Source organism: Narcine bancroftii, chromosome 6, assembly GCF_036971445.1.
Source record: "Narcine bancroftii isolate sNarBan1 chromosome 6, sNarBan1.hap1, whole genome shotgun sequence".
NCBI classification, from domain to species: domain Eukaryota; kingdom Metazoa; phylum Chordata; class Chondrichthyes; order Torpediniformes; family Narcinidae; genus Narcine; species Narcine bancroftii.
Genome location: NC_091474.1, coordinates 130695046 through 130722413, shown reverse-complemented (window position 1 = coordinate 130722413; position 27368 = coordinate 130695046). Strand labels below are relative to the sequence as shown.

Sequence of the window (27368 nt, the reverse complement as noted above, 5' to 3'; positions counted from 1 at the left end):
CAGAGTGAAGAGAGCATGGCCTGGGTGGTGGGGGTCTTTCAGAATAGAGGCTGCTTTTTTAAAACACCGTCTCGTAGATTACCTTAATGGAGTGAAATCTGGTGCCTGTGATGTCAAGTTAACAACCCCCTGGAGTACATTCATGTTTTGAGAATTGGCATCTCCATACCAGGCAGTGATATAACCAGCCACTCTCCACGGAACACTTGTAGAAGTTTATGAGAGTTTTCAGTGGCACACCAAATATCCTCAGACACCTCACAAAGTAAAGCCAATGGCGAGCCTTCTTTGTGATTGCATCAATGTGGAGACTCCAGGACAGGTCCTTGGAGATATAGACACCCAGGAAATTGAAGTTCTTTACCCTCTCCACTACTGAGCCCTTGATGAGGACTGAGTCGTGTTCCCCTGACTTCCCTCTGAAGTCCACAGTCATCTCCTTGGTTTTTCTGAAGTTCAGCGCAGGATTGTTGTCGTTACACCATTCAACGAGCTGATCTATCTCCCTCCTATACACTTCCTCATTGCCGTTTGTAATTCTGCCAACAACGGTGGTGTCATCGGCAAACTTGCAGATAGCATTGGAATTGTGCCTAGCCTCACAGTCATGGATGTACAATGAGTAGAGCAGTGGGGCTTAGCTCGCATCCTTGGGGTGCACCTGTGTTGATGATCAATGAGGAGGAGAGGTTGTTTCCAATTTGTACAGACTGTGGTCTTCCATTGAGAAAGTCAAGGATCCATTTGCAGAGTGGGGTATAGAGGCCTAGAGTTTGTAGTTGTGGTAGAGTTGTAGAACATATTTCTGTCCAAGAAGAGCCTTTTCACAATTGGGTCTGAATTATGCTCTGCTTGGACAGAAAGGTGATTGAAGTGTTGAGCTAAGAAGCTAATTCAGAGGGGCAAAGAACTATTCACAAAGGTTTTCTAGTTGACTTGAGAGCTTTTATTATACTCTGCAAATGGTAATAACCTCCCCTGCATGTCAGGTTTAACTGTAAAGAACATCAATTTTTAAAAATCTTGCTGTGCAATTTGCCAGCTGTATTTCCTGCTTTACTGAAGTGCCTTCAGACAAGTATTTTGGGCTGCAAATTAATTTCAGAAATATGAAGATTGTTTAAAATATTGATTTTATTTTCCCTTTCTTCCTTTTCCTTCTTTCATTTGTTTTTTCCCTTCCTGTGGAAAGTATATTTTGAGATGGCACAGAGGTCTGTGACATTCCTGGCTATCTTCAGAGAGATCACCAAAAGTAGCTCGAAGCAACTTGGACTATTTAAATGTTTTTCATGAGATCTGGCAGGGAAATAACAAAGACAACAGTTACGTTTTTCTTTTTCCTGCAAGCTCTATTTTGTTTTAATGATTCTAGTTCCAGCTCATAAAATGGAAACTTCTAAATCTCATTCACCTTTATTTTGCCATGCCAGGAAACAGAAAATCAATAGCTTGATCACACTGTTCCTTAACACGTCCCCAGCCTAACTCAATCCTTCCAAAATAATTGGTTTAGTGTTGCAGGTGAGTGCCTGTCAGCCATGAGTAACACAGAGCCTGACTTCCTGCTCCTGCAGAACTCAGAGAAGGAGGGATTAAGGGGAACGGATTGTTTAAGGACAGTAAGTAGAAGAGAAAGTGAGTGAAGATTCTCGGGATGGCAGGTGTGTCTACAGATGTAGGAAAGAAAGGAAGAAGTATGAATTCCTGAAAAAAGTAAAATGAAGACATGGTTAAATCCATAATATCCAACCCTCAGTCTGTCTGACTTACTCCCCAAAACCCCCACCAGCTCTGCCTCTATCCATGCAGACCACTTGCCAGGTCACTTACAGGGCCTTAGGGTTGCTAATATTCTGTATGATACTTCAGAGGCAAATTATTTTTTATACTATGAGCTCTGGAGCATCAATATTTCTCTAAAGCCACCAGAGGCTATGAGGTGGGGCCTGGAATGCATATCTCTTTACAAAAGTCGGTCTTGGAGACTCTCCAAGAGGTGGCAACATCTCTCAGCGAGAAGAAGAACTTCAAGATTCCAACCAACGTCCCGGTCCAGGGAGGTGGAGAAGCTGCTACCGGCGCCCAGACAACCTACTACAAGTGTGCAGTCGTCACCTAGCTTTGGCAGTTGGGACCAGTCCAGGCATTGATAAGTATAATTGGGAAGGGCTTGCATTTTGTAGTGTGAATTCAGCTAGCTATTTAGTAATAAAGACTTGTATAAACTGAAGAAAAAAAAAGTAGGTCTTGTCCAAAGTCAAACTATCTCGATTTTATGTGGATGTATCTCCTCATTGTGATAAATGCAACAATGGAGGTGCTTCATTAATTCATATGTTCTGGACATGTCAGAGTCTTGACAAATATTGGTTCGAAATATTTCAAACTTTCTCTGCACTTTTTAGTTAATTTTAAACCAAATCCATTAACTACTTTATTTGGTATTGTTGGAGAGAGTGGCATAACGTTAACGATATCTGAGTTGCATGTATTAGCTTTTATTTATTTTATGGCGAGGTGGGCGGTGTTGCTCAGATGGAGGGACGTTACCCTATTTAATCATGTCAAAGGTTATGTAACGTCATGCTTAAACTGAGAGAAGATTAGATACTCAATTTCCGATTTGAATGTAAATTTTCAAAAACTGTGGGGACCCTTTTTGAATTACTTTTATAATCTTTGATTTGTCATGAAAGTAGATTAATGAGGTAATTTATCACTGATAAGAATTCTGCCATTTTTTTTGGCCAAACTACTTCTTTCTTGGTAAAGGCTTAGATTTTCTTTTTTTTTAAATAATAATAAAATAATAAAATATCAATACAATATAATCTATTTGGTTAAAATGTGGAGTACCTTGAATGAAATGATATGATTTAAGTGTAATATTGTAGCATGCATGCTATGCGAAGTATGGAGTAAGAACGACACACATAGTTGAGTCAAGGTCAGATTTAATGCTCTGCCAGCTCTGTTTATATTCACTCCCTGCCTCTGACGACAAGAATGACATCATCGCAGTGCCGGCCTCCAACTGCGGGAGATCACGAAAGACGACAGCCATTGGTTCCTGTGGGGCCCTCACGACCACCGTGTTCACCAGCCATTTTGTGAGCTGGGTCACGACTCGGTTCATGGGCCGCCACACGACCCTCTCCCCCCTCAGAACCAGTGATCGGAATGTCTGCTGCCACTTTGGGCACCCTACCTCTGCATCTTGTGGGCTGAGTCTCAACTGACTAGCTAATGTCTAAATGGGCCAGTTTCAGGCAGTTGATGGTGAAGGTTTCCTCTTTGCCGGCAATGTTCAATACACACATCAACCCTTTGTGCCTGACGACACTGTACAGCCCTTGTATGGCCATTGGACGGGTGCCCATTATGCTCTCATTCACACAAAAACATAGTCGCAGGTTTGCAAGTCCTTAGGGACAAAAGATTTAGGCTAGCCATACAGCAGGGGATGTGGATGGGCTAAGGTACCCAGTCTTTCCCTCAGTTCCGTCAGTGCCACTATGGGGGTTTCTGGATCCTTGGCAGCGGTCAAGAACTCCCCCATGTTGGTGGTTTGCAAGGGTGCAGCATAGACCATTTCTGCTGCAGAGGCATTAAAGCCCTCTTTTGACATGGTGTGTATCCCCAGAAGGACCCAAGGCAGCTCATCCACCCAGTTGGGCCCCTTGTGCTGGGTCATCAGGGCTGCTTTTAAGCGTCTGTGGAACCGCTTCACCAACCTGTTGGCCTGCGGATGAGCCCTGCGATAAACTGCACTCCCCTGTCAGAGGTGAGATGTTCCGGGACATCCAGGTATTGATTAGTGGCCTGGTCCAGGTCTCTATGTTCAAGTCAGCCATTGGGACTGCCTCCGACCACCTCATGGAGCAGTCAACCACAGAGAGGAGGTATTTTGCCCCATTGGAAACTGGCAGCGGCCCCACAATGTTGACTGGATGTGGCTGAATCCACGCTGCACTGGCTCAAAAATACGGGGACGTGCTTTAGTGTGAGTTTGCACCTTCTACACCTGACAGAGCGTGTAGATCTTAGCCCACTGACTGACCTGCTTGCAGAGCCTGTGCCAGACAAACCTGCTGTCCACCATCCTTAATGTATTTCTGATGGCCAGATGTGCTAGGTTGTGCACCATGTCGAAGACCTGCTATCTCCATGCTGCTGGCACAATAGTGTGGGCTTTACTGTGGAGACATTACAGATGAGCATCTTGTTGCCAGGGATGATGATGACATCCTTTAGCCACAGCCCGCAAAGCGCCGTCCTGTACACCAGGATCTCAGAGTTGTCATGTTGTGCACTGGCAAGGGCTGAATAATCTATGCCCTGGGATAGGGCGTGAGCAGATTCAGTGATGGGAAGGGAGAATGTATCGGTAACCACATTGCTCTTGCTGGTGATGTGTTGGATGTCTGTGATGAATTTGGACACGTAGGAAAGGTGCCTCGGGTCAGACACTTTGTGGAAGGCGAATGTTGGTGGTTTGTGGTCTGTGAAGACCTTGAATTGTCTGCCTTCCAGAAAGTATTAGAAGTGCCTGACTGCCAGGTACAGCACCAATAGCTCATGGTTAAAAGCACTGTATTTAAGTTCAGGTGGCCGGAGGTGCCTGCTAAAGACAGCTAGGGGCTGCCATTGCCCATTGATTAGCTACTCGAGGACTCTCCGACCACTGCGCCGGAGGCGTCCACCATGAAGGCAGTTGACACCTCCAGTTTGGGGTGGACCAGAGGGGTGGCGTTAGCCAGGGCATCCTTAGCTTTCTGGAACGCCTCCGAGGTCTCCTCGTCCCAGGCAATGTCCTTATTTTTCCCCTCCATGAATGCAAAAAGGGGGCACATGATCTGAGCTGCTGCTGGTATGAATCGATGGTAGAAGTTAATCATACTGGCGAACTCCTGTAGTCCCTTCACAGTGCGAGTTTTTGTGAACTATCAAATGGCCTCCACCTGTCTGAGGTGGGCCTTGTGCTCTGAATGGTTGCAGCTGGCAATAAGGATATTGACCAAGTTGATAAACACGAATGGGAGGTGCAGCCCATCATATCCGTCAGCTGCTGCAAAGTCTGAGCAGCCTCATGAATTCGAACATGCCGAAGGGGGTGATTATAGCAGTTTTGGGTATGTCCTTGGGGTGCACTGGGATTTGATGATAACCCCTGATTAAATCAACTTTGAAAATACCCATGCGCCTTGTAAGTTGGCAGTAATGTCTTGGATATGGGGCATGAGGTATCTGTCTGGTGTGGTGGTCTCATTGAGGCATCAGTAATCCACGTGGCCTCCACCCTCCAGCTGCCTTGGGACCATGTGCTGGGGGGAGGCTCAGGGGGTGTCCGACCACCACACTATCCCCAATTCCTCCATTTTCTTAAATTTTTCTTTGGTGAGGGAAAGTTTTTCGGGGGAAGATGGCGTGCCCTGGCATGGAGCATGGGGCCCTTGGTGAGAATGTGGTGCCTTACCCCATGCTTTGGTTCCACAGAGAAGAACTGTGGCAACAAAATTATGGGGAACTCTGCCAGGATGCATGTGTAGGTGTTGTTGGACAGCATCACAGAGTTGAGCTGGGAGGCCAGTAGTTTGAGTTCCCTGAGGAGCATCATTTGAAAAGTTTTGGCATGCATCAAACACCACCCTTTTAAGTCTACCAGCATGCAGTGGGCACACACAAAATTGGCTCCCAGGTGCGGTTGTACCATTGGCGCGACAATAAAAGGCCACTTAAATTGGTGGCCAGCAAATCATAGGGTCACGGTGCGGGTTCTGAGTTTGTTTCTAGGTGCTGTTTGCTGCCCTCAGTGCTGGGCCTGGCTTGACGTTCCAGGTGTTATAGGCCATGGGGGTGGTTGGGCGGGGGGGGGGGGGGGTGGGGGCGGGGAAGAGAATGACACTTATTTTGGCACTGGTGTGCATGAGGAACTGCCTTCCTGACAGAAAGTCCCACACGTGGAGGAGGTTGTCACACTGGGTAACCGCTGCAGTCATTAACAATGGTTGACCATGGCATTTCCTGGAAATGTGAAGGATGAGTGGCATCAACGGTCTCCCACACCCCATCATTGATGATATAGCAATATGGCTGGGTAGGGGGGGTCCACTTGCCTCTCCATCTGCTGTGGCCTTGGCGATCTGTTCCATTGAGACCCTATTTTCTTTCTTTGCTCTTGAGAGCACATCCGCCTGGGCTGCAAGAGTCTGATGTCCTCGGTAGCCTCTCCAGGAAAATCTGCTCAAAGAGCAGGCAAGGCCTGAGCCCCTCAGCAAGTGCGGGCATCTCATTCATGAGGGTGGATAAGGCTCTGTCCCCCCAAACTGTCCGTGTTTAGTAGACAGTCAGGGCGCTCATGCCATGATAGCCCATAAGTGTGAGTTATTAGCTCTTTGAGGGCACCGTATTTGCCTTGCTTTGGAGGCTTCTGTAGGAAATCAATGACCCTTGCTGCTGTGTCCTGGTCGAGCAGCTCACTACGTAGTAATAGCAGGTGTCAGCGGCAACAACCTGTCAAAAGTGGAACTGGGCCTCAACTTGTTTGAACCACATATGTGGCTGCGATGCCCCGAATGTTAGCAGCTTTAGCGAGACCACATGGAGAGCTGCTTAGTCCATCATCTTCTGGTCCAACTGCCAGTTGTTCCTGTCGGTGTCATTAATGTAGCATGCGCACTACATGAAGTGTGAAGTAAGAACAACACACACAAAGTCGAGTCGAGGTCGAAGACTGCCAGCTCTATTTATGTTCACTCCCTGCCTCTGATGACAGGAACGACATCATCGCAGCACTGGCCTCCAACATTGCCCGCTGTTTCCCACCATGCAGGTCACGCAGGACGATAGCTGTTGGTCCTTGCGGGTCCCTTGCAATTGCCGCATATGCCAGCCATTTTGTGAGCCAAGTCTCGACTCCATTTGCAGGCCACTGCAATGTATCCTTTTGAATTTTAACATATATCAGTATGTTCAGCACAGGTCTGTCATTGTAAGGTGAGCACAGGACTGGTGGAGACAGGTCTGTTACTAACACTGAGGCACAGAACTGGTGGAGAAAGAGGTCTGTCATCATATTTTGTTGAGCACAAGGACTGACTAAAATTTCAAAGAACTCTTTCAAAATGTAATTACAGGCATGGTGTACTCTGTATTTTTGAACGTATAATTTCAATCTTAATAAAAATATTGGAAATAAGTAGGCCTGATGTGTCACAGGCAGAAGCACATGGAGATCAGGGTGAACAGTGTGGAGCGTGAGGAAGGACTGAAAACCCATTGATCCTAGTGCAGATGATGGAATTCACCCAATGTCAGGAGAAAAGGAACAGAGTAAAGAATCCCAGAGAACGGATATTTATAAAGAGAAAAGGAATGGAGTAAATAATCCTAGAGGATGTGGACTTATAAAGAGAAAAGGAACATGTGTAAAGATTCCCAGAGAACAGCGATTTATAAAGAGAAATGGAACGGAGTAAAGTATCCAAGAAAACGGGGTCTTATAAAGAGAATCTATGAGGACCTGGAAAATCTCAGGACGTAGCGACCTGAGAGAGCCTCTGCTTCCTCAGGAGTTTGCGGAGGAGCTAGTGGAGTTGTTCAAGTGAACCGGTATGGACTTGAAGGGCCGACATGGCCTGTTTCTGTGCTGTAAACGGTTATATGGTTATATGGTTATGGTTATCCCAGGGACCATGCTGGCTTGATCTTCTGGGACTGAGTCCACAAAATTCCTGTATATCCACCTCTAAAGCCAAGTGATCAGTCTTTGTAGCCAACTCTCTCACCTAATTTTTCAGAATATAACACAGGGCTCAGTACTAATTGAGACACGTCTGTCACAGTATAACTCTTGGGTACAGTCCTGTGAGGACAGGCCTATATAATACTATGGTACAGTACTGACAGAGACAGGTGTTTCAGTTTAACACTGGAGTACAAAATGGTTAGGAACTGGTCTGTCATTGTAATGTGAGCACAGGACTGGCGGAGACAGGTCTGTCACTAACACTGAGGCACAGGACTGGTGGAGAAAGAGGTCTCATCGTATTTTGTTGAGCTCAAGGACTGACTAAAATTTCAAAAAACTCTTTTAAAATGTAATTAAAATGGTGTATTGTAGCATTCTAAGAATGGCTGCCCCTGAATTGGCCAGCATCCTATGTTTTACCCTTCAAGGAGAATGGATTGTAACTTATTTATAAACTATTTTCCCAAAGTCCTTGGCCAGGCGAATCTTCCATCCACCTATCCTACTGATCCCTCTCAGAATTGTCTGCTTCAATTATGTTATCTTCCATTCTTATATACTCCAGAGCAGCCATTCTCAACCTTTCTTTTTGCTATGCCTCCTCCCCTTAGCACTCTGTTCAAAGTTTATGGGCCCCTGTCCCTATGAAGCAATCAAGCCAACATAAAAAACCAAAAAAATTCATGATTTCAGTCCTTGCCCCCCTCCCCAGCCCTTTAAATGTGTTGGGGCCTCGGCTAAGAATGGCTGCTCCAGAGAATAAGAGGGGAAGATAGAAAAAAAAACTACAAATGCTGCAAATGTGAAATAGAAAAGAAAGAAAATCTTAGAAACACTCAGGAAAAGCAACATTGATGGAAAGGGGAAATGGTGTTAACGTTTCAGAGAAGACTGTGTTCAAGTGAAAAGTTGCTTATCTTCCATTAGAACTATCTGGTTCTAAAACAATGGGAAGGCCATTTATCTGAAACATTCAGTGTTGAGTTCAACTGTACTCCCACTCTGACCGTACAGAATAAGGTTTGGCAGCCAACCATCCTGAGCGAGTGCAAGATCTGCCCCAATGTGGAAAATATTTCATATTACTTTTGAAAGCATCCTGTTTATTTTATGACATCTACTCATCTCTGTGATTTTCAAGTTACTTAGAAAGTTCCTTTCATCCTCTCATTTTGGTCTTCAACTGTATCCTTGGCAACTTACTGCATTGAAAGTGGTCATTAAATGCAAGCAAATTACACAGATTGAGCAACAGAGAAGCAAAGCCAGCCAAGAAATGAACAAAAATAGCTTATTGCGATTGAATCCATTTTCTTTTTTTTGTTGTTGTGTGGAATGAAATAAACATTTGTCCTACCTTTGAAAATGATTATGCAGTTTGCATTACCTGTGATCAGGGACTGTTGTAAATGGTATCCAACAGCAACATCTAGTGGTAGATGACCAGCCCTGCAACTGTTTCACATCAGCCGAGGTTCAACATTTGACTAAAAGACATCACACAACCCGATATGCATAGATGAGATTACGTGAATTGGCCTTTATAATCACAGTCTAGATTTTTCCAAAGTCCCATAATGAGACCTATCAAGTAATGTTTCAAATCTATGCATTCATTTCAACAAATCATAATCATAGAAATGTACAGCACAGAAACAAACCTCCTCATCTCTGCCAACCATGTGCCTATCAATCCTAAAGCCACTTGCCCACACAAAGCCCATTTCCCATTATTCCTTTCAATGTTGTAATTTTATCTGCCTTCACTACTTCCTCCAGTAGCTTGTTCCAGACAACCACCATCTGCTGTGTGAAAAACCTACCTTTCAGATCTCCTTTAAATCACCCTCCTCTCAACTTAAATCTGTGCCCTTTAGACCTCTACCCTTGGAAAAAAAAGATTCTTATCTAGTTAACTACAGCACTTATAATTTTGTACGGGTCACCCATCTCCCTCCTAAATTCTAACGAGAATAAATTGACCCTATCCAATCTCTCCTTATAACTGCAGCCCTCCATTTCAAGCAATACCCTGGTGATTCTCTTCTGCTCTTAATTACTACCACATCCTTCCTGCAATGTAATGACCAGACTATGCACAATGCTCTTATGCAGTCCAATTACTGTCGTCTCTGTCTGTTCACATCATTTTGTGGTATGGTATCAGCATCAGACCAGAAGTCAATACAGAGGATGATTAAAACAGCCAAGGGGATCACTGGGGTCTCCCTTTCCTCAAAAGATTGGGGCTGATGTCTAAATAGGTTTGAAGGAATTAAAGAAGATCCTTTCTGTCCAGCACACAGTATCTTCAACCCACTACCATCAAGTCGAAGGTACGGGCACATCAGGACTTCTCGGCTGGTGAATATCAATAGCTACTTCTGACATGCTGTGAGATGGATGAACATTCTCCTGTCACCATGAAAATCATCCCAAATATTTATATAGATTTATTTTAATTATTTATGAGATTTTTATGTACTATTTTTATGTATTATTTGTTACAACAGTCCCTGATCACAGGTAATGCAAACTGCATAATCATTTTCAAAGGTAGGACAAATGTTTATTTCATTCCACACAACAACAAAAAAAAGAAAATGGATTCAATCGCAATTTGTGGAGAGATACTTTTTCATCAGGTTGTATATGTACTATCAGATCATAATAAATTTGAATTTGAACTAAATGAAGTTAAGTTTATTGTCATCTGATTGTACAAGTCCAACAGTGTTCTCCGGTCCTCGGTGCAAAACATGCAGATACACAACCAGACATAACACACATACAGACAAAAAATACATATGCATGACAAATATTTTGTATTTTGAATATTATTTTGTACAAATCAGAGTCTCAGATAGTTAGTGTGCTTAGTTCCTTTGGTCGTTCAGCATTATAACCATATAACCATTCACAGAGTGGAAACAGGCCATGTCGGCCTTTCGAGTCCACACTGGTTCACTGGAACAACTCCACTAGCTCAAATCTCCCGCTCACCGCCAATAACCCTCCAACCCCCTCACCTCCGTGTACACATCCAACCTTCTCTTAAATGACAGAAGGGACCCTGACGCAACTCACTCCCCGTGGGAAGAAGCTGTTCCTCAGTCTGGTGGTGCTGGCTCTGATATTCCTACATCTCTTCCCTGATGGGAGCAGCTGAAAGATGCTGTGTGCAGGGTGGAAGGGGTCACCAATGATTTTGCGCGCCCTCTTCAGACAATGATCCTGGTAGGAGGGATGCAGAGGGAGACTCCAATGAGTGTTGTGAAGCTGCACAAACTGAAATACTACAGGAAAAGGGTCAGAAGTAATTGTTGTGAAATGAAGTTTTCTGAAACAGGGCATATCACAATGCAAGCACAGTCATTATACAATGTGGAACAGTCTCCTTTGTTTAACCTATCCATGCCTTGCTGAACTTGTCCCAATTGCTTGTGTTTGCCCCATATCCCTCCAACCTTGACTATCCATGTACTTGTAATTGTATCTGCTTCTACTGCTTCATTTGGCAGTTTGTTCCAAATACCCACCACCCATCACCCTCTGTATGAATAGCTTGTTCCTCAGGTCCTCTTTAAATGATTCTCCCTTCACCTTAAGCCTATGCCCTCTTATTATAGACACTCCTACTCTAGGAAAAAAAAAGACTCAAGTCATTCATCCTATTTATGCCATTCATGATTTTACAGGCATTTAGAGGGCACACCTCACCCTCCTTCACTCCAGGGAAAACAGTCCCAGACTACTCAGACTTTCTTTATGACTCAAGGCCTTCAGTCATAACAACATCCTTGTGAATCTTTTCTCCACAATCTCGAACTTAATCACATCCTTCCTTCAGTAGGCAATGGGAACTGCATATCATGTTCCAGGCACAGTCTCTCCAACATCTTGCAGACCTGTAATGTGACATTGCACATCTCCTGTACTCTTTGGATGTACTCCATCCTATGAAGCCAAGTGTATCATGTGCATTCTTCTAACGTTGTCTCCACTTTCAAGGAATTATGTATTTGTACCCCAAGGTTTTTCTGTTCTGCAATACTCCCTGGGACTCTGATTCATTGTGTATGGCCTGCACTAGTTTAACTTCCCAAAATCCAATACATCATTTTGTGGTATGGTATCAGCATCAGACCAGAAGTCAATACAGAGGATGATTAAAACAGCCAAGTCCAAGTCAAATTGCAACTGCCATTCTTTGGTCCTCTTTCCCAGTTGATCTCAATTTTATTGTAACGTCAGATAATCTTCTTCACTGACCACCACACCACTAATTTTAGTGTCATTCACAAACTCACTCATTAAACCACCTCTCATACTTTCTCATCCAAACCATTAGTATATATGCCAAACAACAGTGAGCCCTGTGGTGATTCCTGTGTCACACCAACATTCACAATCCTTCAATCTGAGAAATAACCCTTCACTATCACTGCTGACTCCTTCCACCAAGCCAATTTTGTATCCAATTGGCCAGCTCATCCTGGATCCCATGTAATGTAACCTTCTAGATTGATCCACTATGTGAGACCCGTGTCTGAAAGTGAGTGAAAATGTGATCTCAGAGCAGGAAACTAGCAAAATGAACCTTGGTGAAAAAACAGGGACAAATAGCAGAAGCTTTGAGTCATACAATTTAAGAAGTAGAATGTCAAAGCCATAAACCAAATGCAAATAAAGAGAAGGAAAGGAAATTTGCTTTAAGAGAGAAAGAAATAAAGGGTGGAAATATAATCACTTTTTAAATGTTGAAAGAGATTTGTTTGCATGCGGGAATGAGAATGTACAGTTCAAATGGTTCCTCATTTTGACAGAGAGGCCGACTGACATGGTGTAAACAATTACACTGGACAACAAATCTTTTCAAGAGGTTTGCTTCCTGAAAGAAAATTAGGGATTATAATAGACAACTTCAAGTTAAACAGAAAGATTATTTCAAATTTGCTGTATCACGTAGAAAGTTGGAGAAACATTAGATTACCTTTAATTTAATTTAATTGAGTTTAACCACATAATGACGCTGACACATTGTGTTAATTCAACTGACCTCAAAAAGTTTTGCTGCTGAATTTCATTTGTACCCATAATCTAACGCCTCTCGTACAGAAGTCAGCGGAAAGGGCCATTGGGGAACCTCCTCCTCGACATCTACTACCCTTGATGCAGGTGGAAGCCATAAACTTTGTGAAAGACTCCACGCATCTTGCATGTAAACTGTTCTCCCTTCTGCCATCTGGCAGGAGGTACCGTATGTCCAGAGTGGGAAACAACTTTCTCCCCCGTCATCAGGCTCCTGAACCAATTATTATTAGTTGTCCTTCAGTGCAAAGAAGACACGTTGTTGTGCATTTCATCTGTGGACACGAAGGTGACTTTGCAGTCCCAGTCTTGAAGCACAAAGGGGTCACTGGAAGCCTGTTTTTGTAATAACCGTGGCTGCTGCTTTGTAATGCAGTTCATGGTTTTCCCTGTACAGATGTGTACAGGGATAGTGTACCATGGACTTTGTGTATACATCTTAGTACTTTAATATTTTCATGTGTTAACTACTTTCCTAGCTTACATCTATGTAAACACTATGTCTTAAGAAAGAGGCCTCTATCCTCAAGGACTCCCACCACTCAGGCCACTCTGCTAGCATTGGGAATAAAGTACAGGAGCATAAAGAGGAGCACTCAGTGGAACAAGGACAGTTTCTTCCTCAATGCCATCAGATTCCTGAATGATCAATGAACCAAAGACACTGCCTTACTTTGACTTTTCATGCACTATTTTTTTATTGTTGTAAGGTGCTTTATATGAAGGTTTGCACTGTGATGTTGTCGCAAAACAACAAACTCGGTGGCTTCTTCTTGACAATAAATTCTGATTCTGATCAGTGTCCAACCATAGTCTGCCAGCAATGATGGATTCCAAATGCCTTGATACTGCTTTTCCATGGTTGCAATGTCCTGGTGAAATCTTTCACCATGTTCATCACTGACTTCACAAAATCAGCAGAGAAGTCCAAGAGCGAATTCAAAAAAAAGAATTTTCAATAACATGTTGTACTTCATGGTTTTGTATGCTTGAAGCACATGACACAAAATCACAAAAATAGGTTCTACCTAAAAAATCGTATGTTATAGGGAAATTTAAAGGCGATTCTCATGATCAGCAGCTCAAAAATCCATAAAATACACCCAAAAGTGTTCACGAAGAAAAATCTTCATTGTCCAGTGTTATCATATGCCAGAGTTCTTCATTGTCAACTCTTTATTGACAGCAAATGGCTAACATCCCATTAATTTTTATATTATTTATATTTTTAATATTTTCACATAATTACAAAATACAAAGAAATAAAATTAAAAATTATCTCAGTTAAGTTATTGTTGGTCCTTTAAAAGTAAATGACCTTTTTTTAAACCTTGCTTCTCTATATTCTTTGAATAAATATTGCCTGATAAAATGAAGAATTATGAAATTAAAAAAGTAACAAAGAATATAATAAATGCCTGACATTATTTGTGACATGAGAGCTGTTCCTTAGCCACCAGCCTCATCTCTCTCCCTGGCAACAATATAAGGCTGAACCAGACTCTTCACAACCACAGTGCTCAATCTGACCCTAAAGTGAGTTGCGGTGGTTGTTAAAGGCAGTCCAGCAAAGATAACAGCCTGGTTAAAATTTATAGATTTTAATCTTGCAGAAAATGTTCAAATCCCTTATCTCAGTCACAGCAAATACCATTTTATTGCTTCTTTTTTTTTTGTACTCTTTGTCTAACAATATTTCCGAATCCATAATTTTGAACCTTGTTCTTTTCAGTGTACCGTCTCCATAGTAACCATTGTGAAGACAAAACAGAACCTCATCTTAGTTCAATTTTCAATTCATATTAATAAGGAGCTCAGTAAAGATGGGTTCCCATTAACTCGAGCTCTTAGGAAGACAATTAATTTCTGCATTAATCTTCACACATAACCTCCACTGACAACTTCACTGACAAATAACTTAGAATTTTGAATTTACACTCAAAATAATACACCTGTCATGTGCTGATGCCTGGTGGTCTCTTGCTGTCAGTGTGCTATTTTAAAACAGTTATCTTCTCTCAATTGTCATTCAAGAAGATTCTAACAAGATGGCTGCATAACAGATTGTTTAAAAATGACAATGATAATTCAACCTAATTTGTTGTCTCTGAAAAATGTGCTTTGCAAAGGGGAAACTGTCATTTATTTTTAGGGAAACAAGTTTGTGGAATGCGGCATTTATTCTCACTCCTGAATTTTGCTCAGTTAGGTGAACTGCTCAGTCAAGAATTGCAGGAATTTAACCAAACCACCACAGGTGATTGGGTGTAATGTATCAAAGTCAGCAAACAGCTATCTTTGAAGGTGATGGTGGGGTTTCAGCTATTTTCAGCAGTGGTGGACATAGGCTGAAGTCTGGGGAGCACACAGGAGCAGAATCTGAATACAAACTGCTGGAGAAACTCAGTGGAACAAGTGGCATCAGTAGGAGAAAGAGAATGGTCTACATTTCAGGACAGAACCTTTCGTCACCATTCTTTTTCTCCAATTGATGCACCTCAATGCCCTGCGTTCCTCCAGCAGATTGTGTTTAGCTAGCTGAATCTGGCTGTGGAGATCAATCTGCAGATAAGTTGAGAAGCATCGGATAGACTGTTATGGAAGAAATGGACATAAAAGAATGTGGAATTACACAGAGAATAAAACAGAACCTTTGATGACATCAGATACAATGAAATGTAGATCACGCTGAAGTGAGAAGCTAATTAAAGCAAACGAAGGTCACATGACTGACAGTGAGTCCAGGACCATATGGTTGAGTGTAATGATTTTGGGTTAAAATTAGCCAGAGTCCAACTTCTCTCTGTCAAAGAGTGCTGTGAGATACTTTACATCAACCAAAGATGGGACTGGGCCCTTTATTTAATGTTTCATCCAAATAACAGCACACACCCACGGGGAAGCACTTCCTCAGTACTACACTGGGGTGTCCAGATGGGTAACTATCACAAAATCTATAGATTAGAACTTAAACCCACCACCTCTTGATGTAGAAGTGAGATGTAGAAATGGATGGTTGGAAATGGTCCAGAAAAGATTTGCCAGGCTTGAGAGCTTGAGTTACAAGGAGAGGTTAAATGGGCTGGGTCTTCATAACCTGGAGGGTAAGAGGCTGAGGGGTGATTTAACTGAAGAATATAAAATCATGAGAGGTATGGATAAAGTGAATCCTCATACTTTTTTTTCTAGGATAGTTGATTTTAGACAGATAATTTAACATGAGAGGGAAAAAAATTGAAGAGCTACATTAGGGGAAACTTTTTCACTCAGAGGATGGTCCATATCAGAAACAAGCTGCCAGTGGAAATTGAAGATGCAGTCAAGATTATGACATTCAAAAGACTGCTTTTATGGGATATACAACCAAACAATAAGGGGATGGGAGGGAGGTCAGTGGGGGACTCAAAACTCTTGTGAAGATTGTTGTATTTGTCAATGAGGTTCTACCACTGAAGGGAGAAAGAAAATGTTCCAAAAGGAAGCCACAATGCTTGGCAAACATTAACCTAGGTTCACATTTTGATTGGAAGAATCTCCTGAACTTATATGGTAACCGTGAAAGCTGTGGAGTTTCCCAGGTTAGCTTAATTTCCTATTAAGATTCCTTGGCATTTACAGTGAGGCATCTGCTGCCAGATCATACACCAGCTCTCACCCGGTGCTGATCCCTTGACCACACAGCTTTCCATGAAGACTATAGGGTTTCAAATGGCAAGGCAAAGTAGTAGATAAGTTCCTTCTTTCATAATTATCTCACTTTTGTTTGGTTATTGGCCTTTTTTTATTTTTTATTTTCCTATAAATTAAAGGTTTGAATTTTTGGGGGGCATTTTCTTCATTTTTAACCATTCTTAAATGCCTTTCAACAGTGACATTCAGGACTATGGACAGCTCTCATGGTTTTGAAAGCGAGGCAGGGCACGTCCAGCAGTCAACACTTGGGGCATCTGTGCCACCATACTCTCTGGATACTTCAGGGCAACATGACGGCCCTTAAGAAACAGGACAAGTAATTATGAGGATGGGGGGGGGGGGTGACTGCAAGAAATAGGGTCTCATCAACAAGATCTGACTGTGAATTCACCACACCGCATGATGGCTAGGGAATTCAAAATCAGCTTATTGAACACTTATGAATTATTATTATCAGTAATATTGACAACAGTTCAGATGGATTATCAAAGAAAAGCATTTGGTTCACTAACATTTTCTTGGGAACAAAATCTCACTTTATAAGTGACACTCCACCCAAATTTGTACAGTGACTCCTACTTTCTAGTGGTAGATTGAACCCAAGAGAGAATAAAGCAATCCATTAAAACCACAATTCATGAACTATTAGGTTTGAGAAATAAATTTAATGACAAATCTCATTGATAAATGAGGAAGTACTGAGTCAGTCGATGTTGTTTATTTGGATTTTCAGCAGGTCTTTGACAATCTTGTACACAAGACTGAACAGAAATTGACCATGCTTCACTCACTTGTATGAGATTTCTGGTCAATGAGCCTAGGCAACAGTGATTTGGCATGAAAATATCAGAATCAGTCAATCTGAAATGAAGCACCCCTCTCAACCCTAACCTCAGACAATTGATTTCTCCCTCATATTGGCCTTTCTATCCTTGTGTGGTGATAAATGAAAGTTGACCTGCTTGTACTTGTCTCAAGGTATTTGAGGACAAAGGTTAGGCTGATACTTCCGAGGACAGAGGGAGTGATCTGCTGTGGTGCTGAGACTTTCCCTTCTCCCACAGCAATATTTGGAATAGTGTTTCCCTCACCCATCCACCACCCCCCACCCCCGCACTTGATGCCATTTTTCCTGATAATAAACATCATTAAACCCATGATTATCTCATTGATTTTTCTGTGGGATCTTGTGCCTACATATTGGCTGCCATGTTTCATACAGTGTAACAGTGGTCACCCTCAAAAACAACTTTATTGGCTGTGTCACACATTGAACTTGTTCTGAGGCTCTAAAGGTCCTGTAGTATAACAGGTTTGCATAGGGCGTAGAAAAAGAGACAACTCATGTTTTTCAGCATTTATTCACTCTCTGTAAAAGACAACATAACACATCAATTATCTTCTGGTTTTTCATCTTTTCTGCACCTTTGCTCCTTTAGCATTGTCTCATTTCATTCTTTTCCTCACACTACACTCAGATACTTTATTTAAACATTTCAATATGTACTCAACTCAGTGTTCACAATATTAGCTAAAAGCTGTTAAAATTTCACAGGAAAACATTTCACAATTTGAAGTCTTCTCAAACTATGAAAAACTATATACAAAAGTGAAAACAGTGGGTGAGTTAAAAACTACATCGGATTGTTCAGGTGAGGTTAGCCAGGAATATACATATAACAAGGAAAATTTGTACTAGTTGAAGACAATATAACACATCAATTGTCTTCTGGTTTTTCATCCTTTCTGCATCTTTGCTCCTAAGCATGCAAAATAACAGAGTTTACACTATGAAAGCTCAGCAACACTAAGTTGTTTAAATGATTGGCAAGTTGGATAAAAAAAACATCCATAAAACTTGCACTAATGGTCAAAACAATACAAAACCAAATGTAAAACGTAATAATATTAGCAATAAACAACATTCATTAAGACTGATAACACAATTCATTTTCCAAAGAAAACAATAAAATAGTCCAGTAGTAACTTTTCCTCACACTTACCTTGAGCAGTGTAATCAGAAATGTGAGAAACAGGGAGGGACATAGGAGGTGCACAAGAGGTGTGCATTCATTCCCACTGGAAACATTAAAATAACAAGTACAATTAACTCATTGAGATAAAATTCACAAATTCAGAATTGGGGATAAAAATTATTAAAATGCATTTTTAACTCTGATACAGTGGAACTACATGTCTCTCAGTTTTTTTTAATGAAAACCACGTACACACATTTATCACCCAGCTAAGTCACATCTATAACTCCAGGCATTGACTGCCAATTAAGCATAGAGACTGAAAGCAACAAACCCCTGTGGCCCCTGTAAAACAAAATCTGATCATCCACCAATATAAGATATCCTCTGCAATGAGGTGTTGCATATCACATTCAATAGTGTATTGACTATGTTGAAGAATACTTAATCATGCAATGCCTAGAAATTAATATAATAACAAATGAGATTAAATCTGAATGTCAGCCATTTAAAGTCTAATGTGTTGATTGCATTTTTTGGACAGAATGCTTGTTTTAATTACTATGTGACACAATGCTGATCGCATAGTTTTAACTGGAAGCATTGATTTCATGATCAGACCTAAATGCATTGCAGAAAGGCCTGATTAAAATTTAACTGAGGGTGTGGAACTCGAAGATTAATGAGCTAAGAGGTTTCTGGGAAATGTGTAACCATGTCGTTCAAGCTATTGGTTTAAATCTTCATGAGCTGCTTGAAGACAAAAAAGTTATTGTATCTGCTGAACACATGAAATCCATCAGTTTTTCTATTACTTTTTAAGGTTGGATAATGATATGACATTGTTGATAATGACTTTGGATGCATCCTCGAGAACTAATTGCAACCAAGGTCATCATTTTGCAGACAAAATGAGCAAAGTGAGTTGTTCTTGAAAAGTGTGGCAGAATATTCACTCTTAACTCAAGATTTCAAGTTTGAGAATTTGTTCCTTGTTGCTTTATTTTCGTATTTAATTTGAAATGATCATTCTCTACCCTTTTGAGGAAAGGTGATAGAGATCTCCCCCACTACCACCCCTGCCTCCTCCCCAGTGTGTCTCTGGCCATCACTTTTCACTCTACCAACTCTTCAAAAAATATAACTCTCTGATCATCAGTTCACTGGTTTTGAAAAAATAAATGGTGGCACTGCCATACGACAAAAATTGCAGAGGTGCAGACCTGGGAAAGTGAGGAGCAGAGACACAGGATCCTACTGCCTGACCCTGATTCTGACTGTTCTTTTCAGGCTTTAAAAAGCCTGTTAAAGGAGCAACAGTGTTTTTTTTTAACATACTGCAATCACGGAGGTCTGTGGTGGGCAGCATACCATGAGGAGCTGCAGACCCCAGGGGAACACCAGACCAGCTCAGAAACAGGGAAATACCCCAACCCCCTCCCACCCCTGTTGAGAAAGAGGTGACCCTACAGGAAAGTGATCACGGCAGTGGACTAGGAAGGGGCTCAGTGGATGAACGACCCATTCGGGCTGTGGGTGGTTGCCGGCGTAGTCGGACTCACACCAGGCCACTGGCTTCTGGAAGCTAGCTCATGGGAACCAGAATTTGAGAGGGCAAGAAAGGTTCTCGAAGGGCTTCCTGATTGTATCAGAGGTTTTGATGAGGAACTCGGGTTCATAATGGATTAAATAGAAGTTTGTGAAGGCTGCAGAGGCTACGGGAGCATTAGAGGTGACTACAGACATGCAGAGTTCCTGAAGGGACTTTCTTATTTTTGGGGGCATTGGGCAATAATATGGTGATTCTTTGTTTGCCTTTATGACAGGCAAAAGTTGAAGTATATCATGCATATTACATGTTTTGTATTATTGGTTGACAATAAAAGGAACCATTGAACCTTGTGCGCATGGTTTGACCACTTCAGCATGACCACACTTCAAAAGTACTTGGTGGACTTTGACATGTCTTTGCAATGTCCTGAAGTTATGAAAACATATTATTAACATGTGTTCTTTTTTTCAGTCAGTTAAATGAACAGAGAAAAAATATGGAAGTGGACAGGGCAGCACTCGGTAATGCACAGCAGTAATGGGCTTTTCATTGATTTCCCTCACTTCTTTGAGGCTTCCTACTGTTGTAAAATGTGGGAATGTAAACCACCAGAGAGAAAAAAAAATCAACTTGCTAAATGTGATAAGTAGTGATCTAAAGGACTTGTGGTAAAGTTTTCAAAAAGGATTTTGATAGTGAAACTGTTTCCATTGCCTAGAGGGCTACACACCACAGGGCCTAGATTTATGGCACTGGAATACAAGAGGGAGTTTTTTCTCCTCTAATGACCTGCTTCTTTGTTTCAGGAATGGGTCGGAGAAAAAGATTCAAGGGTAACTTGTGGAAGGGAATTGAATAAGTGGTTGAAATGGGAAATTTGAAAGATTATGGGAGGAAGCAGGGGTTGTGCGATTAATTGGATAGATCGTTCAAAGAGACAGCAGAAGCATGTGAACTTTCTACAATGCCTAAGATTCCGAGAGACCACACACAGAGTGGTAAATAGGAAGAAATTTATGAACTTCTAATTCAGAACTGCCTACAGAGTATTGATGAAGCTGGAATTCACTTGTTTAAGCTAAAGGTCACACTGTAAAATAATAAAGTAACAAGATTATTGATAAACTACATCTATTTTACAAGTAAGTCAATAAGTAACTATAGTAATTGAGAGACAGATATATTGTATGCATGAAAGGAGGTTTCAGTCAACTGAAGAATGGCAAAAATGCCCAATTGTTGGCAAAAGGAAAGAACAGTTTAAACCAGGTCTTCTTGAAACCACACTCAGTCAAGCACTGTGTATTTTTTAGTTTTATTTATTAGTATATTTCATGCATTTCAAATTAAATTGCAATATCATTACATAATAGACACTAAATAATTTTCAATTTTCACCCCCACCCCTCCTCCCACCATCCCTAACCGCTGCAGATAGAAGTCGAGCACTGTCTTGATGTCAAGAGGAGACATCTTACCTCTGGAGTGCAGCCTTTTGGTCCATGTTTTTCTCTCTCACAATGACACTGTTCAGGGCTCCACTACAGGCACTGTGAAGGTACCTTTGCAGTTGCTTATCAACAATGATGCCAGATTCATGGTGAAGCACTGCAATCCAAAAATGGTCTAGCTCAGCACAGAACCGCACAATATCACCCTTAATAGCCAGATACCACCATGCTTTGGGAGAAAAATCCAATAGCTTGGCTGCAGCCACAGGCTAGGTATTTCATGCAATTAAGGAAATCAGGCAACAGGGACTTGGAAGATGTGCATAAAGGGAATACACAAAGATTACACACTGGTGTCGTGTCCATTGCATGTATGTGGATGATGAATTGCTCAATTGCAGCTTTCATTCGTCACATTGCAATGAATGCTCGTATGGTCAGGAGCTGAGGAAACCTAAATGGGAATTACATCAACGTGGCACCCTGGTTTCCAACATATGTTGATGAAGAGGCATGTACGTCAAAGTGAGTGAGGAAAATTAAGAATTTATAGACTGACACCAGTTGTCAGAAAATTATGAAAATCTTGAATTAAGAATGTAGTGAATGGATAAATAGAAAATTTTTAGTTGATTGGAGAAGCCAGTATGGATGTTTAAAACAAACCTGAATCAGTATTTTGAAGTATTGTCTGAAGATTGCCTGTGAATATTTTGTTTGTAATTTAGAGAAACAGCACCGTTAAAGGCCCTTCTGGCCCACAAGCCCACAACATCCCAAACACACCCATGTGACCAATTAACCAATTAATCACGTACGTTTTTGGAATGTGGGAGGAAACTAGAGCACCCAGAGGAAACCCACGTAGACATAGGGAAAGCCTACAAACACCATATAGACCGCACTGGATTTGAATCTGGATCACTGGCACTGTGCTAACTGCGTCACTAACAGTGCCGAGATTTTGCATGAGGACTTTCAGAAGCCATATGATTAACTTTCTAAAAAAAATACTTAGCTCATGCTGAATTTCATAGTGTTGAAACTAAATTATTGACAAAACCAGTACATTGGCTGTGGTAAGAGTCAGCAAGAGGTCAAATACTCTAATTGACTCTCAATCAAAGGAATAGATAAGACAGAGGAAGAAAATTGTTTCCACCAATAGATTCAGAGGAATAGATTTAGGATGGAGATAAGGAGGGACTGCTTTTCCAAGAGACTTGTAAATATATGGATATCTCTTCCCATGGAAGCAGAAGAGGCTGCCTCATTATGGGCAGCATGGTTGGTGTAGCAGTTAGTGCAATGCCTTTACAGGGCTAGCAATTGGGACCAGACTGGGGTTTGAATCCCACGCTGTCTGTAAGGAGTTTGTACATTCTCCTCGTGTATGTGTGGGTTCTCCCCAGGGGCTCCAGTTCCTCCCACCCTTTAAAATGCACCAGGGGTTTGTGGGGCGTAAATTGAGCAGCTCAGACTCGTTGGCCGAAATGGCATGATACCGTACTGTATAATTTTTTTTAATTTAAATTTTTTTAAATTAGTATATATTTAAGACATGGTTAGCTATATTTTTGCATGGTAACATTAACATTACAGAGCAAAGGCAATTAGGTGGAGCTGAGTCCACAGCCAGGTCAGCCATGATTTTATTGAGTGGCGGAGCAGGCTTGACGGGCCAACTCCTGCTCCTATTTCTTATGTCTTATGACTGTTAGCCTCCCACAAGAATCTACATCATCTTTGCACCATTTACGAAGCCTATAAACAAATTGGATGGTGAGATTCTTATCCAAGTTTAATCCACTTTTTATCCAAGTTTACTGTTGATGTAAAGAAAATTAGATCTGTAATGCAGTGCAGATGGGAGTTTTAAATTACAGAGGAATCAATAGATTAAGCAAACGGGGAAATGTGAGCAAAAGGGATCCATACACTAAAAAGGATGGAACAAAGTAATTTTGAAAACATGATCTAAAGATTAATAAATGCAGACCATGAGACAGGTGAAGAAAATTATGAATAATTATGAATATTGGCTCTTGAATTCTGAGAGACTTGATTGTGAGATGGATTTACAGTAATACAAAGTCCTATGTACAGTTCTGGACACTGTGTTTAGGAAGGATTATACAGTACTTGGAGGGTGTGCACCATGGATTAACCACAATGTTACCACGATTCCAACAGTTAATTTAGGAAAAGGGATTGCTCAAGATTCTGTGGCATGGACTGCTGCATAACAATTTCACTATAAAATTAAAAGGTTGCAGGATAAATTAATGGAAGTTTTCAAGGGGAATAGAGAGGATTGATAATTAGGGACTATTTTTCCCGGACAGAAGTCTAGGAGTAATCAGTAAAAATGAGAGTCAGCCCTATCAAGAACAAAATTAAAAAAACATTGGGAATGATTGAAATTAAGAACTTCTCTGAAACAGCAATTGGTGTTGGTTTAGTTGTTAATGGAAAATGTGAAACTCATTCTTTTTTTGTTAACCAAAGGTAATGAGGAAAATGGGGAAAATGAAATTAGTTCACAAAATCACTATAATCTTTCCTTTCAACTGGCAGAACAGGCTCAAAGGCAAATTAGCCTAGTCTTATTCTTATGTTCGCCATGAGGTGGCCAATTTATGCATGGCAGGATCCCACAAGTCGTATGGCAATGGTTGGCAGATGATTTGCTTTGATGATGTTGACAGAGCCATAAATGCAGGTCAGGCCACGAGAGATAACTTACCAACTCCACCCAAGAGCAAAAGAAACTGCAAGATTGGAAGGATTGTGATGAAATCATTTGCTACCTTCTTTACCCAAAAATAAACACCTTTCAAAATCTGTCGAGTTGTAGGTTAATTGGGGTATTTGGGGGGCATGGATTTATGGTCTATGTCTAAATTAAAAAATTTAATAAAATTGTTTGCTTCTCAAAAAAAAGGAGAAAGGTCACTATTTAATCATGTCAGGGACCTTAGTGAAGTTTCACACTGAAATGTTAATGCAAGGTAGATGTTCTGATACAATTGTCTGGAGAAAATGTCCTCCTCCTGTAATAGCAGCAGGCCCTCCAGCAACTTGGACAGAGGTCATTCCAAGCTCACATAGAATGCTGACTGAATTCTGGTTGTCTACAATTTTTTTGTAACTGATTTAAATATGATTACATTCTTATCAATTGCTAAATATTCAGAATAGTTGAGACTTGACAAGGGCCCTGAGTTAATTACAGAGTGTAGCAAATTCCAGGTCAGAAAAATCAATGTTAATCATATTCCCCATTCAAGCTGCATGACTAAGGTATAATGGGCAGCAGGGAGCATTGATTCTTGAATACCGAAACACTTCAGATTGTGAATTAGTTTGTCCATTCTGACTCTTTTCTGCTGTTAAATAATTTATAGAAATTATATTTGAATTTGGTTTCTTGAGACTTAATTTTTCCTCAAAGCATTCATTCATCAAAAACTGCATTCAAATCAATGGCATGATTCCAATGTTTAATATAAAACCAACTACTTAAGGTGATCTGTCTTCAGCTAGTGAGATAAATGGTATCTTGAATATAAAATCAAAGCAAATCATCTGCAAACCATTGCCATATGATTTGTGGGATCCTGCCATGCATAAATTGGCCACCTCATGGCGAACATAAGAATAAGACTAGGCTAATTTGCCTTTGAGCCTGTTCTGCCAGTTGAAAGGAAAGATTATAGTGATTTTGTGAACTAATTTCATTTTCCCCATTTTCCTTATTACCTTTGGTTAACAAAAAAAACCAGTTATAACATCTGCATTTTGGTCTCAAATATTTAATGGTTGCTAATATTCATACTCTGTGCATTTGTATTCATTGAAACACATACCAGTAATATTATTTTTGAATAATGTGAGCAATTCTCGTCAGCCCATCTCAGGAAATATACACAGGCTTTAGAAAGGGTAAAAAGTGATTTACCAAAATGTTGCCTGATTTAGAGGGCACGACTCTGGGGAGAGGGTTGCTTTCTCCAGAGGCTGAGGGGAAACCTGATAAAAGTTTATAAAAAAATCATGAGAAGTATTGATAGGGTGGACTGTCAGAATCTTTGCCCCCGAGCAAATGTGCGCGCACACACACACACACACACACACACACACACACACACACACACACACACACACACACACACACACACACACACACACACACACACACACAAGAGGTCTTGCATTTAAGGTGAGGGAGAAAGTTAAAGGGAGGTATTTGGGTGGTGCATGCCTGGAACAGGCTTCAAGTAGTAGTGGTGGAGCAGATCCAACAATAGCATTTAAGAGGCTTCTAGATAGACATGTGAATATGAAGGGGATGGAAAGGTATCTGTCAGATGCAAGTAGCGGAGTTTTAGTTTGATTTGGACTTTCTGAATAATGATTTAGTTTGGATCATTCTTTGATTTGGATCTTCTTTGATCTGGACTTCTTGAATAATCAATGAACCAAAGATATTGCATTACTTTTCACGCACTATTATTTTTATTTTTATACTATTATTGTAAGATAGTTTATAATATGTTTGCATTATGATGCTGTCGTAAAACATCGAATTTCATGGCTTGTTCGTGACAATAAATTCTGAATCTGATTCTGATGTCCAGCACAGACTGATGGACCAAAGGGCACCCTCCTTCGCCCTAGTTTTGAACCCCCAATGTGATTAGAAAGTTGTAAGAGCAGAGGCCATTCAGGAGCCCCGCTCACCATCGTCACCCTCATGAATCCCAGCCCTGATACCTGGTTCCCAAAAGCCAATCACCAGCAGCCTGCACTTTGGTGAGGCCTTCAATTGCCAAGCCCCAACTCAGGTCCAGAGCTTTGGTCTCCTGCCCTGTAAGGTCCTCTCCCAGACTTTTCCTCAGCAAGTGGTGAGGAGAGGGAGTGGAGGGCTGTTCTCCCACTCTCGTTCCCAGCGTCAATCTACAACTCACAGCCCTTGAAGTCTGTCTCCTTGTTTCTTCAAAGTAAAAAAAACATCAGCCCTGTACTAAAGGCAGCTTAACCTGCATGGAGCCTCCAGGATATGGGGGAGGGGAACAGCCAGGAAGTGGGACCTTGCAGAGGAGCATTAAAAACCTTGTCTCTGCGGTCCCGGGTCTGCACCAATACCAGTGCTGCCATTTAGCAGGCTCCAACGGCAACGATGACTGCTTGGCCCCTAATTATTCCTGCTGATTGATACATCTTCCAGGTTTTGCAGTTGTCACACAAAGAACTAAAAGTTAGGTCTCAGTAGGCGAGGATTAGTTGCAGCATGTCCTGGTTACCAGCCTTTTGAACTGCTGTTAAATATCCCTGAGCACTTTTTTAAAAAATTGTCCAAAAGCACATATGCCACAAAAATATTCAAATAACAATATATTCTAAAGCGCCTTCATAATACTGTATATCCATTAAAAATATTGAGTACAATTTGAAAGAAAGGTTTTCCAATTAAGAATCAGTACCTTATTCAATGTTGTGCCCACTTTACACATGCCAACCAAATGTGGAAAGATGTTTGTGAAGTTCCATTTAATAGTTTTGATATTTTAATTTTTTATTAACTATTAAATACTTTTGAATGCCAGAGACAATGAGGAGCATTGCCTATTCTTGGCAACTTTGATTACTGGCAAATCTGTGGGTGTAGCTTTGCCATCTATCAAAGGTTTAAAGATAGGGAGTACTGACCAGATCCCAGGGGTTCTCAGCAAATGAAGTCACTCTTCTTGATACAGAATTGGTGCAAGTCACAGAATCATTCAACTCAGAACAGGCCTTTTAGCCCAACTCGCCCCTGACAATCAAGATGGAATTTTGGACCCATTTGA

At 41.2% G+C, this 27368-nt stretch overlaps 1 protein-coding gene and 1 long non-coding RNA gene across 2 annotated transcripts in view; both read left to right on the top strand.

The window, feature by feature from the left end:
* The window catches only part of eys (eyes shut homolog), a 986043-nt gene that overhangs the window by 898180 nt on the left and 60495 nt on the right, over positions 1-27368 (top strand). The gene's annotated exons all lie outside the window — the stretch shown is intronic.
* Positions 19203-21533, top strand: LOC138736494 (uncharacterized). The gene is made up of 3 exons (XR_011340312.1): positions 19203-19433; positions 20537-20586; positions 21500-21533. It is a non-coding gene; the product is annotated as an uncharacterized lncRNA (long non-coding RNA).